This window comes from Sapajus apella, unplaced genomic scaffold (genome assembly GCF_009761245.1).
Source record: "Sapajus apella isolate SASKATOON/1434 unplaced genomic scaffold, GSC_monkey_1.0 scaffold26, whole genome shotgun sequence".
Taxonomy (NCBI): Eukaryota; Metazoa; Chordata; class Mammalia; order Primates; family Cebidae; genus Sapajus; species Sapajus apella.
The window spans coordinates 3,421,954-3,434,561 of NW_022436966.1; the positions used below are offsets into that span (position 1 = coordinate 3,421,954).

At 46.4% G+C, this 12,608-nt stretch overlaps 1 protein-coding gene and 1 pseudogene across 4 annotated transcripts in view; both read left to right on the forward strand.

Annotated features, from left to right (window-relative positions):
- The first annotated feature begins 1,799 nt into the window (after window positions 1-1,799).
- LOC116560381 lies at window positions 1,800-2,730 on the forward strand (annotated as a pseudogene).
- Window positions 2,731-6,062: 3,332 nt separating this feature from the next.
- The window catches only part of CUNH2orf42 (chromosome unknown C2orf42 homolog), a 42,005-nt gene continuing 35,459 nt past the window's right edge, over window positions 6,063-12,608 (forward strand). For 3 of the 4 annotated variants that reach the window (XM_032291844.1, XM_032291847.1, XM_032291846.1), the window contains exon 1: window positions 6,063-6,189. The gene's annotated coding sequence lies outside the window, so the exon portion shown is untranslated. Of the gene's footprint in view, window positions 6,415-12,608 lie in introns of all 4 variants that reach the window. The other variant, XM_032291845.1, reaches the window with a different exon arrangement.

Genomic DNA, 12,608 nt, shown 5'->3' on the forward strand with positions numbered 1-12,608 from the left:
TTAAGGTTGACAGCTCAAGACCAGCCTGGCCACACAGTGAAACCCTATCTCTACTAAAAATACAAAAATTTGCCAAGCGTGGTGGCGCACGCTTGTAATCCCAGCTACTTGGGAGGCTGAGGCAAGAGAATCGCCTGAACCTGGGAAACAGAGGTTGTAGTGAGCTGAGATTGCATGACTTCACTCCAGCCTGGGTGAGGGAGTGATACTCTGTCTCAAAAAATAAAAAATAATAAAATAAAAAAATCCACAAAGGGCTGGTTGAGGTGGCTCACACCTGTAATGCCAGCCCTTTGGAAAGCTGAGGTAGGCAGATCACCTGAGGTCAGGAGTTTGAGACTAGCCTGGCCAACGTGACGAAACCCCATCTATCTCTACTAAAAGATACAAAAATTAGCCGGGCGTGGTGGCGGGCGCCTGTAGTCCCAGCTACTCGGGAGGCTGAGGCAAGAGAATCGCTTGAATGCAGGAGGTGGAGGTTGCAGAACTGCATCACTGTACTCCAGCCTGGGTGATAGAGCAAGACTCCATCTCCAAAAAAAAAAAAAAAGAACAAAGGAAATGCCTTTAAATGTTTAAATGTTAGGAGCTATCATTCCTTAATTAACAAAGCAAAGTTTCTAAGAGACCCCAGAAAGGTAGCATATCATATTTTCTGACTATAAAGAAATTAGTTTAGAAATCACTAACAAAGGCTGGCCACAGTAGCTCACACCTATAATCCCATGGCATTGGGAAGCTGAGGCAGGAAGATCGCTTGAGGCTAGGAGTTTAAGATTAGCCTGGGCAGCATGCATAGTAAGACTCCCATCTCTACAAAAATTTTTTCTAAATTAATTGGACATGATGGTACTCCCCTGTAGTCCCAGCTACTCCAAAGGCTGAGGTGGGAGGATCCCTTGAGTCCAAGAGTGAGCTGGGATTGCACCACTGCACTTCAGCCTAGATGACAGAATGAGACCCTATCTCTAAAAAAATAAAAACTTTATTTTGTTTTTATCACAGTTAGTGATAAAAGAAATCACTTACAAAAATTTGTGGAAATTTCAAACACTTATGTAAATAACTTATGGATCAAAGAAACTACCATAATGAAAATTTTTAATTTAATATTTATTTATTTATTTATGTATTTGAGATGGAGCCTCACTCTGTCTCCCAGGCTGGAGTTCAGTGGCGCAATCTTGATTCACTGCAGCCTCCGCCTACCGGGTCAAAGCAATTCTGCCTCAGCCTCCCAAGTAGCTGGGATTACAGGCATGTACCACCATGCCCAGCTAATTTTTGTATTTTTAGTAGAGACAGGGTTTCACCATGTTGGCCAGGCTAGTCTCAAACTCCTGGCCTCAAGTGATCTGCCTGTCTTGGCCTCCCAAAGTGCTGGGATTACAAGTGTGAGCCACCGCACCTGGATGAAAAAATTTAAATAATATCTGTACAAAAAAATACAAAAATTAGCAGGGCATGGTGGCACATGCCTATAATCCCAGCTACTTGGGTGGCTGAGGCATGAGAATCACTTGAACCAGGGAAGCAGAGGTTGCAGTGAGCTGAGATTGCACCACTGCACTCTAGTCGGGGCAATTCATTCTAAAAACAATAATAATAATATATAACCTTAAATGTTTATATTAAAAAACAGGGGCTAAAACTTAATGTGTTACATTTCCTGTAAGAAGTTAGATAAAGAGGGGTCTCATGGGATAACTTGCTCTTGGGAAGCAGCGCTGTGGTGTCAGACTGCAGGATTAGCCCATCCATCCTCAACAGCAACTTGGCCAATTTAGGGGCCAAGTGCCTCCAGATGCTGGACTCTGGGCTAATTATCTGCACCTGGATATAAAGGATGGGCATTTTGTTCCCAACATCACCTTTGGTCACAGTGTGGTAGAAAGCCTTTGAAAGCAGCTAGGCCAAGATGCTTTCTTTGACATGCACATGATGGTGTCCAAGCCACAACAGTGGGTAAAGCCAATAGCTGTAGCAGGAGCCAATCAGTACACCTTTTATTTTGAGGCTACTGAGAACCCAGGGGCTTTGATTAAAGACATTTGGGATAGCCGGGCGCGGTGGCTCAAGCCTGTAATCCCAGCACTTTGGGAGGCCGAGGCGGGTGGATCACGAGGTCAAGAGATCGAGACCATCCTGGTCAACATGGTGAAACCCCGTCTCTAATAAAAATACAAAAAATTAGCTGGGCGTGGTGGCATGTGCCTGTAATCCCGGCTACTCAGGAGGCTGAGGCAGGAGAATTGCCTGAGCCCAGGAGACGGAGGTTGCGGTGAGCTGAGATCACGCCATTGCACTCCAGCCTGGGTAACAATAGCAAAACTCCGTCTCAAAAAAAACAAAAACAAAAAGACATTTGGGATAACGCGATGAATGTTGGCCTTGTCATCAAACAGGGAACCTCAGTTGGGTATTTGGCACCATGGGCTAATCATATCGATTATGGCCTTGGTTATGACAGTGGAACAAGGGTTTGGAGGGCAGAAATTTACAGAAGATATGATGCCAAAGAATAGTTGAGGACTCAGTTCCCGTCTTTGGATACAGAGGTCAATGGTGGAGTAGATCCTGACACTGTCCATAAAGATGCAGAGGCAGGAGTGAACACGATTGTGTCTGGCAGGGCCCTTAATGAGGAGTGAAGACCCCAACCTGTTAAGAAATGTTTGCTCAGAAGCTGCTCAGAAACACTCTCTCCAATTTTTTTTTTTTTTTTTTTGAGATGGAGTCTCGCTCTGTTGCCCAGTGGCACGATCTTGGCTCACTACAACCTCTGCCTCCTGGGTTCAAGCAATTCTCCTGTCTCAGCCTCTCGAGTAGCTGGGATTATAGGTGTGTGCCACCACGCCCAGCTAATTTTTGTATTTTTAGTAGAGATGGGGTTTCACCATGTTGGCCAGGATGGTCTCAAATTCCTGACCTCAGGTGATCTGCCCACCTTGGCCTCCCAAAGTGCTAGGATTACAGGCGTGAGCCACCGTGGCCGGCCTATTCTTATTTTCATTATGAGGTCCCATCTCAACCACCTGAGTAACTGGGACCACAGGCACACGCCACCACACCCTGCTAATGTTTTTTTGGTTTTTATTTTTTGGTTTTTTTAGAGACTGGGTTTTGCCATGTTGTCCAGGCTGGTCCCAAACTCCTGAGCTCAAGAGATCCTCCTGCCTACCAAAATGCTTGGATTACAGGCGTGAACCACCACACCCAGCCTTATAATCATTTTTGAGGACTGAAAGCCTTGAAACTAAAGAAAAGTAAGAGAAAGGGAGAAGTAACAGCCAACTTCAGTGATGAATAACATGATGGCATCTCTTGGGAGTTTGATGTACAGAAATCTGAAGATCTCATAAGTTGGGACCGGTTATCCATTAAGGTAGTCTATCTATTTTAGGAGGATTTTATTTCCCCAGGCTCTTACACTCAGGCATGGCCATATGACTTACTTTGGCAAAAAAAAAAAAAAAAAAAAAAAAATGCAGGAAAAAAGTGAGCTTCACATCAGTGACAAGTACATTTTAAAAAATTAAAAATAAAAATTTTAAATGTAAGCAAAAGTGACTCTGGCTATTTCTGGCCAGATGCCCTAAAAGCCAGTGGGTCTTTGACACACAGATGACAATAAGTGTTACACAGAGAAGGCATTCCACCAGCCTGGGCCCTGGGTGAGCAAGACAACAACAAAGGACAGATCCCGGCTGATCTAAGGATGCTTACCCTAAACAATGATGTATGTTGTTTTAAGCCACAAAGATCTGGGGGTCAGTCATCAATGCCAGTGCCTAAGAAATATGTCTTGACTAGTGTAGGCTTTCCATGGAATTCTTTGTAGTAATTGACCAGAATGAGGAATAGTTACAAGTAATGACTTAGAACTATGATAATGGATGGGGTTTGGTGGCTCATGCCTAAAATCATAGGACTTCGGGAGGCTGAGGCAGGAGGGTCCTTAAGCCCAGGAGTTCCAGTTCAGCCTGGGCAACATACTGAGACTTATTCTCTACTAAAAATATAAATATGCAGGCGAAGTGGCTCACACCTGTAATCTCAGCACTTTGGGAGGCGGGTGGATCACCTGAGATCAAGAATTTGAGACCAGCCTGGCCAACATAGCAAAATCTTGTGGCTACTAAAAATATAAAAAAATTAGCCAGGCATAGTGGCGGGTGCCTGTAATCCCAGCTATTCGGGAGGCTGAGTCACAGAATTGCTTGAACCCAGGAGGTGAAGGTTGCGCTACTGCACTCCAGCCTCAACGACAGAGAGAGGCCCTGGAGAGACAGAGAGAAAGAGAGAGATAGAGACAGAGAGAGACAGAGACAGAGAGAGATGGGAGATAGAGAGAGAGAAAAGCTTTGCCTAAGGACTCGAAATCAGTAGAAAGGAATGCTTAAGTTATAAGGGCAGGGCCTGTTTATCATGTGATGCTATACCTGAGTCAGGCTGGAAAGCAAGCCACAAGATACAGGGTTAATTTAAAAAACTCATTTAAAAAAACTCCTTTAAAGAGATGGTATGGTTTCAAGGGTGTGGCTTAACTCTTGCCTTGCATGGCCCTTGGTCTTGTTTATTATTTGGTATTCTATTGCCACAGAGAGTGTTCTGCCATTCTTATAATCTCTATTTTAACATTAATGCTGGTCAGTTATGCCTAAACTCCAAAAGAGCAGGTATAAGGAGGCATGGACTTCCCCTTCCACCCAGGAGAATTCAGTTTAATGTGCCCTTGGCCAAGGAGTGAGGGTTCATTCAGTCACTGTGGGGCTTCAGATTTTATTTTTAGTTCACATAATAAATGGGAAGAGGCAAGGCATGGTGGGTCACATCTGTAATTTCAGCACTTTGGGAGGCTGAGGCAGGTGGATCATCTGAGGTCAGGAGTTTGAGACCAGTCTGGCTAATATGGTGAAACCCTGTCTCTACTAAAAACACAAAAATTAGCTGAGTGTGGTGGCATACACCTGTAATCTCAGCTACCCTGGAGGCTGAGGCAGGCTAATTGCTGGAACCCCTGGGGGCAGGGGCAGAGACTGCAGTGAGTTGAGATTGTGCCACTGCACTACAGCCTGGGCGACAGAGCAAGACTCCCTCTCAATAAATAAATAAATAAATGGGAAGAAAACTGAAAAGTCTTCTCGAAAAATTGTGCCCCTCTCCCTCTCTTTCCAGTTTAAGAAGTATTACAAACCTTAGTTCTGGAACGTTCCATTTCTCTTATAAATAGTTGACTAAGGTTTCCCAATAGTAAAGCAACCTGCTACCAATAGTAAGTAGCCAGACTAGGGCCAGGAGAGCAGAGAATCTCATTCCAGCGTTTTCCAACACACACAGGCCTCACCATGAACAACACATCGCTCTCGGGAGCTATCTTCAATCATGAACGAAGAGCATTTAGATTTATTCTGTGTGATTCCAAGGACCAGAACTAGGATATACAGGAAGCTGATTTCATCTCATTTTAAGGGAAAACGTTCAAATGTAGTTAAGGGAGAAAAAGTTTACTTGTTATAAACATACATGTGATAGTAAGAGATGAATACTCAGATGGGCAAGAACCTCCAAACAAAAACTAAATTCACAGCTGACATCTGCTAATAATGTAGAAAATCTCAGGCGATTATTTTTTTTAATTTAACTTTTTGTAAGGACAGAGTCTCGTTACCGGGCTGGTCTCGAACTCCTAGCCTCAAGCAATCCTTCCGCCTTGGCCTCCCAAAGTGTTGGGATTACAAGCGTGAACCACTACGTCCAGCTACTCAGGCCATTTTTGCATCAATTACCAGCGAAAGTCTATTCAGAAATAGGATTCTCTCAGGCCAGAAGGAGTCAAGACCAGCCTTGGCGCTGTGTTAGCAGTATGATCGATCGGCCAGAAGAACTCCAGCCTCAAGGCAGAGCCTGAGCTTTACCCCCGTTAGGTCAGCGCAGGTTCTACCACCGCATTCCCCCCGAGTTTCAGCGGGCTCCTGAAGGAGAAAACTACAACTCCCACAAGACAACGCGAGCTCGGGGGGAAGGGGGGCGGCCACTTGCTGCGCGTGGGCGGCTGTAACCAATAACGATTGTCGTTACAGCGAACAGTTTGGCCCCGTTTGTAAAAGGCCGCGGCAGGCGAAGAGAGAAGAGGTGAGGGCGGTCGTCCACGAAGGGCCCCGCGGCCCGCTGGGGGGCGCAGGGCAGGTAAGGGGGTCGTGTTGAGCGAGGACCCCGGCGGCGGTGGGACAGGGGTGTAGAGCTGGGGATCCCAGCGCAGAGTGTGTCCAAGGAGTAGCTGCTGGCGAGATGATGCTTCTGCTTGGGCCTACTTGGGACCGGAAGTGAGCGCTCGCGCGGGGAGGATGCCGGGAAGCAGGTCCCAAGGGATGTGTGTGTCTCAGCAGGTCCGTCCCGGAAGCCGGCCGGGAGGTGAGCGTTCCAGGGGTCGGGAGGCCGCTCCGTGACTGCGGGGCCCCGGCGACCTTCCTCCGCTGTTCCGAGGCCGTTCAGGGCTGATGTACCCCAGCCTCCCACTTGTGGTTTTGCAAGCCACCCGGCAGACTGCAAACTTGTTTATGAGTTACCTGCTGACTGTCACACTTCCGTCAAATCTGAGTAACAGTTTCCTCATCTCTAAGACTGGTAACAGTACAGGATCGTGTGGACATTACACGAGTAGATGCTTAGAAAGGGTTTAACACACAGTGTACTCAGCTGCTTTTATTATTTATCCGTGATGATCATTCGTTCTCTTCCCCTAACTGTGCCTCACAAGCATGAAACAGCATCCACCAAACATTTAGGTCTGGGTAATGCTTGGAAGGAAACCCACCGCGGGTTGACACTTCCAACACCAGTCCCTTGACACTTTCCTGCCGAGGGGGCTGACTGGCTGATTTGTAAACTTGCCGAGAAGGGACTACCCAGGAGATCTTTCAGGTTTCAAATACAAGTTCTTTACAAGTTGTGTTAATTGTTTGTATTGCTTTCCATATAGAGTTTCTTTTTTTTTTTTTTTTTTTTTTTTTTTGAGACAGAGTTTCACTCTTGTTACCCAGGCTGGAGTGCAATGGCGCGATCTCGGCTCACCGCAACCTCCGCCCCCTAGGTTCAGGCAATTCTCCTGCCTCAGCCTCCTGAGTAGCTGGGATTACAGGCACGCGCCACCATGCCCAGCTAATTTTTTGTATTTTTAGTAGAGACGGGGTTTCACCATGTTGACCAGGATGGTCTCGATCTCTTGACCTCGTGATCCACCCGCCTCGGCCTCCCAAAGTGCTGGGATTACAGGCGTGAGCCACCGCGCCCGGCCTCCATATAGAGTTTCTAGGAGGTAACACTAGTACATGTTTTAAAATTAAAATACTGGCAGAGCTCGGTAGCTCACACCTATAATCCTAGCACTTTGGGAGACCGAGGCGGGCGGATCACGAGGTCAAGAGATCGAAACCATCCTGGCCAACATGGCGAAACCCCATCTTTACTAAAAATACAAAAATTAGCAGGGTGTTGTGGCATGTACCTGTAGTCCCAGCTACTCGGGAGGCTGAAGCAGGAGAATCACTTGAACCCGGGAGGCGGAGGTTGCAGTGAGCCGAGATGGCGCCACTGCACTCCAGCGTGGGTGACAGAAGAGTGAGACTCCGTCTCAACCATATTAAAAAAAAAAAAGAAAAGAAAAGAAAAAAGAAGACCTGGCACGGTAGCTCACCAGGTGAGTTTGTAATCCCAGCCTGTAATCCCAGCATTTTCGGAGGCCGAGGTGGGTGGATCACCTCAGGTCAGGATTTCGAGACCAGCCTGGCCAATATGGCGAAACCCCGTCTCTACTGTAAGTACAAAATTAGCCGGGTGTGGTGGTGCATTCCTGTAATCCCAGCTACTCGGAAGGCTGAAGCAGGAGAATCACTTGAACCCGGGAGGCGGAGGTTTGGGTGAGCTGAGATCAAGCCATTGCACTCCAGCCTGGGCAAGAAGAGTGAAACTCAGTCTCACAAAAACAAACAGACAAAAACACCAAAAAGCAAAAATTAGCTGGGCATGGTGGCACGCAACCAGCAGTCCCAGCTACACAGGAGGCTGAGGCAGGAGAATCGCTTGAACCCGGGAGGTGGAGGTTGCAGTGAGCCGAGATCGTGCCACCGCACTCCAGCCTGGGCGACAGAGGTGTGTGTCAGGGGGAAATAAAGAAAAAAAAAAAGATCGGAATTCCTATGTTGATGCTAAAGCTACAGCACTAATAGCTGGCAAACCACCTCCTCACTTCATGACAGAAAAGTGTTTTTTTCTTTTCTGTTTTTGCTTTTGTTTTTTTTCTGTTTTTGCTTTTGTTGTTGTTTGTTTGCTGTTTCTTTTGTTTTGAGACTGAGTCTCACTCTGTTGCCCAGGCTGCAGTGCAATGACACCATCTGGCCCATTTCAAATTCTGCCTCCCTCGTTCAAGCAGTTCTCCTGTCTCAGCCTCCCAAGTAACTGGGACTACAGGCGCAGGCCACCATGCCCAGGCTAATTTTTATATTTTTAGTAGAGATGGGGTTTCACCATATTTGTCAGGCTGGTCTCAGCCTCCCAAAGTGCTGGGATTACAGGCATGAGCCACTGTACCTGGCTGACAGAAAGGTTTTTTCCCACGTTGATGATATGTTAAATCATCATCAGCAACATAATTTTAAAATTAATTTTTTCTAAGCTACTTCATATATATAAATTGTATATATATATGTGTGTGTATATATGTGTATGTCTATATAAATGTATTTCATATAGTTATTTTGCAAATGAAAAAAATCCTGAAGCTCAAAAGTTAAAGCACTTGGTCACAGAGATAATTCATGGTAAAAGGCAAACTGAATCCTTCATCTTTTGATTTTGGAACAATATTCTAAGAATCCACATGAGACTGAATGAGAATACCTACTAAAGAAGTTGATTGAGCTGGGAAGGAATGCTGTGTGAACAGGGTAATGACTCTACATCAGTGGTTTTTAACTGGGGCAATTTTGCCTCCAGAGGACATTTGGCATTATCTGGAGACTTTTTAAAAAAATGTATATACCTAGGGATGGGGTTTGCTACTGGGATCTAGTGGGTAGAAACCAGGGATACTATTAAACATTCTACAATGCATAGGATAGCCCCCACAACAAAGAATTATCCAGTCCTAAATGTCAGTAGTACCAAGGTGGAGAAACGCTGCCATGCATTTTATTTCACAAAGCACTTACTTTCTTTAAAAAAAATTTTTTTTTGAGACACAGTGTTACTCTGTTACCCAGGCTGGAGTGCAGTGGTGCTTTCTTGGCTCACTGCAACCTCTGCCTCCTGGGTTCAAGCAATCCTTATGCCTCAGCCTCCTGAGTAGCTGGGGTTACAGGCATGCACCACCGTGCCTGCCTAATTTTTGTATTTTTAGTAGACATAGGGTTTTATCATGTTGGCCAGGCTGGTCTCGAACTCCTGGCCTCAAGTGATCCTCCCACCTCGGCCTCCCAAAGTGCTGGCAATTACAGGTGTGAGCCACTGTGCCTGGTCTTTTTAAAACTTTTTTTTTTGAGACGGAGTTTCACTCTTATCGCCCAGGCTGGAGTGCAATGGGTCAATCTTGGCTCATTGCAACCTCTGCCTCCCAGGTTCAAGTGATTCTCCTGTCTTAGCCTCCAGAGTAGCTGAGATTACAAGCATGTACCACCACACCCAGCTAATTTTTTTTCTTTTTTTCTTTTTTTTTTCCGAAGGCAAAGTCTCACTTTGATGCCTAGGCTGGAGTGCAATGGTGCAATATTGGCTCACTGCAACCTCCGCGTCCCAGGTTCAAGCAATTCTCCTGCCTCAGCCTCCTGAGTAGCTGGGACTACAGGCACGGGACACTGCTCCTAGCTAATTTTTGTATTTTTAGTAGAGATAGGGCTTCACTATATTGGCCAGGATGGTCTTGATCTGTTGACCTCATGATCTGCCCGCCTCTGCCTCCCAAAGTGCTGGGATTACAGGCATAAGCCACCATGCTGGCTTTTTTTCTTTTTTAGTAGGAACGGGGTTTTACCATGTTGGCCAGGCTGGTCTTGAACTCCTGACCTCAGGTGATCCACCCGCCTCGGCCTCCCAAAGTTCTGGGATTACAGGCCTGAGCCACCGAGCCCAGCCTAAAACATTTTTTAAAAAGAATAGACCACTTGGCAAGGTAGGTCTCACCTGTTATCCCAGCACTTTGGGAGGCTGACGCAGGAGGATTGCTTGAGCCCAGGAGTTCAAAGTCAGTCTGGGCAATATAGTGAGACCCCATCTCTACAAAAAATTAAAAATTAGCTGAGTGTAGTGCTGCATACCTGTGGTCCCAGCGACTTGAGAGGCTGAGGCAGGAGGATTGCTTGACCCTGGGAGGTCAAGGCTGCAGTGAGCCATGATCTGCACTCCATCTTTGGCAACAGAGTGAGAATCTGTCTCAAAAAAAAAAAAGGAAAAAAACGGCCGGGCACAGCATCTTTGGCAGCCATGAGACTCTGTCTCAGAAAAAAAAAAAAAGAATAGGGCCAGGCATGGTGGCTCATGCCTGTAATCTCTGCACTTTGGGAGACTGAGGCAGGCAGATCACTGGAGGTCAGGAGTTCAAAACCAGTCTGGCTAACATGGTGAAACCCCACCTCTACTAAAAATACAAGAATTAGCCAGAGAATCGCTTGAGCCTGGAAAGCAGAGGTTGCAGTGAGTCAAGATCACTCCACTGCACTCTATCCTGGGTGACAGAACAAGACTGTCTCAAAAAAAATTTTTTTTCTGCCAGGTGCGGTGGCTCACACCTGTAATCCCAGCACTTTCGGAGGCTGAGGCGGGTGGATCACAAGGTCAGGAGATCGACACCATCTTGGCCAACATGGTGAAACCCCGTCTCTACTAAAAATACAAAAAAATTAGCTGGGCATGGTGACACATGCCTGTAGTCCCCGTTACTTGGGAGGCTGAGGCAGGAGAATTGCATGAACCCAGGAGGTAGAGATTGCAGTGAGCCGAGATGGCACTACTGCACTACAGCCTGGGTGACAGTGGGAGACTCCGTCTCAAAAAAAATTTTTTTTTCTCGCTACATCTTCTGTAGTCCTCTGATGAACAAATTTGAAAGTACAAATAAGAATAGTTTTAAAATGTGCACCTTTTCATTGGTGCTATGAACCAGTACCTGCAATATTTACTGAGTAAATGAAGCTTCGTGAGGCTGGGCACAGTGGCTCATACCTCTAATCCCAGCACTTTAAGAGGCCAAGGCAGGAGGATTGCTTGAGGCCAGGAGTTCAAGACCAGTTCCTGGGCAACAAAGCAAGACCATTGTCTCTACCAAAAAAATTTTTTTTTTTTTTTTTTTTGAGACGGAGTTTCACTCTTGTTACCCAGGCTGGAGTGCAATGGCGCGATCTCGGCTCACCGCAACCTCCGCCTCCTGGGTTCAGGCAATTCTCCTGCCTCAGCCTCCTGAGTAGCTGGGATTACAGGCACACACCACCATGCCCAGCTAATTTTTGTATGTTTCGTAGAGACGGGGTTTCACCATGTTGACCAGGATGGTCTCGATCTCTTGATCCACTCGCCTCGGCCTCCCAAAGTGCTGGGATTACAGGCTTGAGCCACCGCGCCCGGCCCTACCAAAAAAATTTTTAAAAATTAGCCAGGCATGGCAGCCTGTACCTATAGTCTCAGCTACTTGGGACACTGAGGCAGGAAGACCACTTGAGCCCAGGAGGTTGAGTCTGAGGGAACCAGGATTGCACCACTTCACTCCCACCTGGGTAACAGAGCGGAGAAAAGCATAAAGCATAAAGCAATATAAAAATGTAATGTAATACAAAACAAAGAAAAAAAATGTAATGTATTACTATTAGGAAGGATGAGTGTTTGACCAATTATATAACATGGTTCTAGGTGTGTTGTTTATTTATTTATATTATTTTGCTTTTTAAAGAGATGGGGTCTGCCGGGTACAGTGGCTCACGCCTGTAATAAGTGAGTGGATCACAAGGTCAGGAGATCAAGACCATCCTGGCTAACATGGTGAAACCTCGTCTCTGCTAAAAATACAACAAAGTAGCTGGGCGTGGTAGCACACACCTGTAGTCCCAGCTACTTGGGAGGCTGAAGCAGAAGAATCGCTTGAATCTGGGAGGCGGAGGTTGCGGGAGCTGAGATGACGCCACTGTATTCTAGCCTAGGCGACAGAGCAACCCTCTGTCTCAGAAAGAAAAAAAAAGAGATGGGGTCCTGCTCTGTCGCCAAGGCTGGGATACAGTGACATAATCTTCATCCTTGCTCTGTGCCATTCTGAGTTTCAGGTAGAACTCAAGTGATCCTTCCACCTCTGCCTCCAAAGTAGCTGGGACTACAGGTGCATACCACCATGTCCAACTAATGTTTCATATTTTTTTTTCGTTTTCTTTTTCTTTTTGAGAGGAATCTCGCTCTGTCGCCAGGCTGGAGTGCAGTGGCACAATGTCGGCTCACTGCAACCTCCGCCTCCCGGGTTCAAGCAGTTCTCCTGCCTCAGCCTCCCAAGTAGCTGGCACTACAGGTGCACACCACCATGCCCAGCTTTTTTGTATTTTTAGTAGAGACGGGGTTTCACCATGTTGGCCAGGATG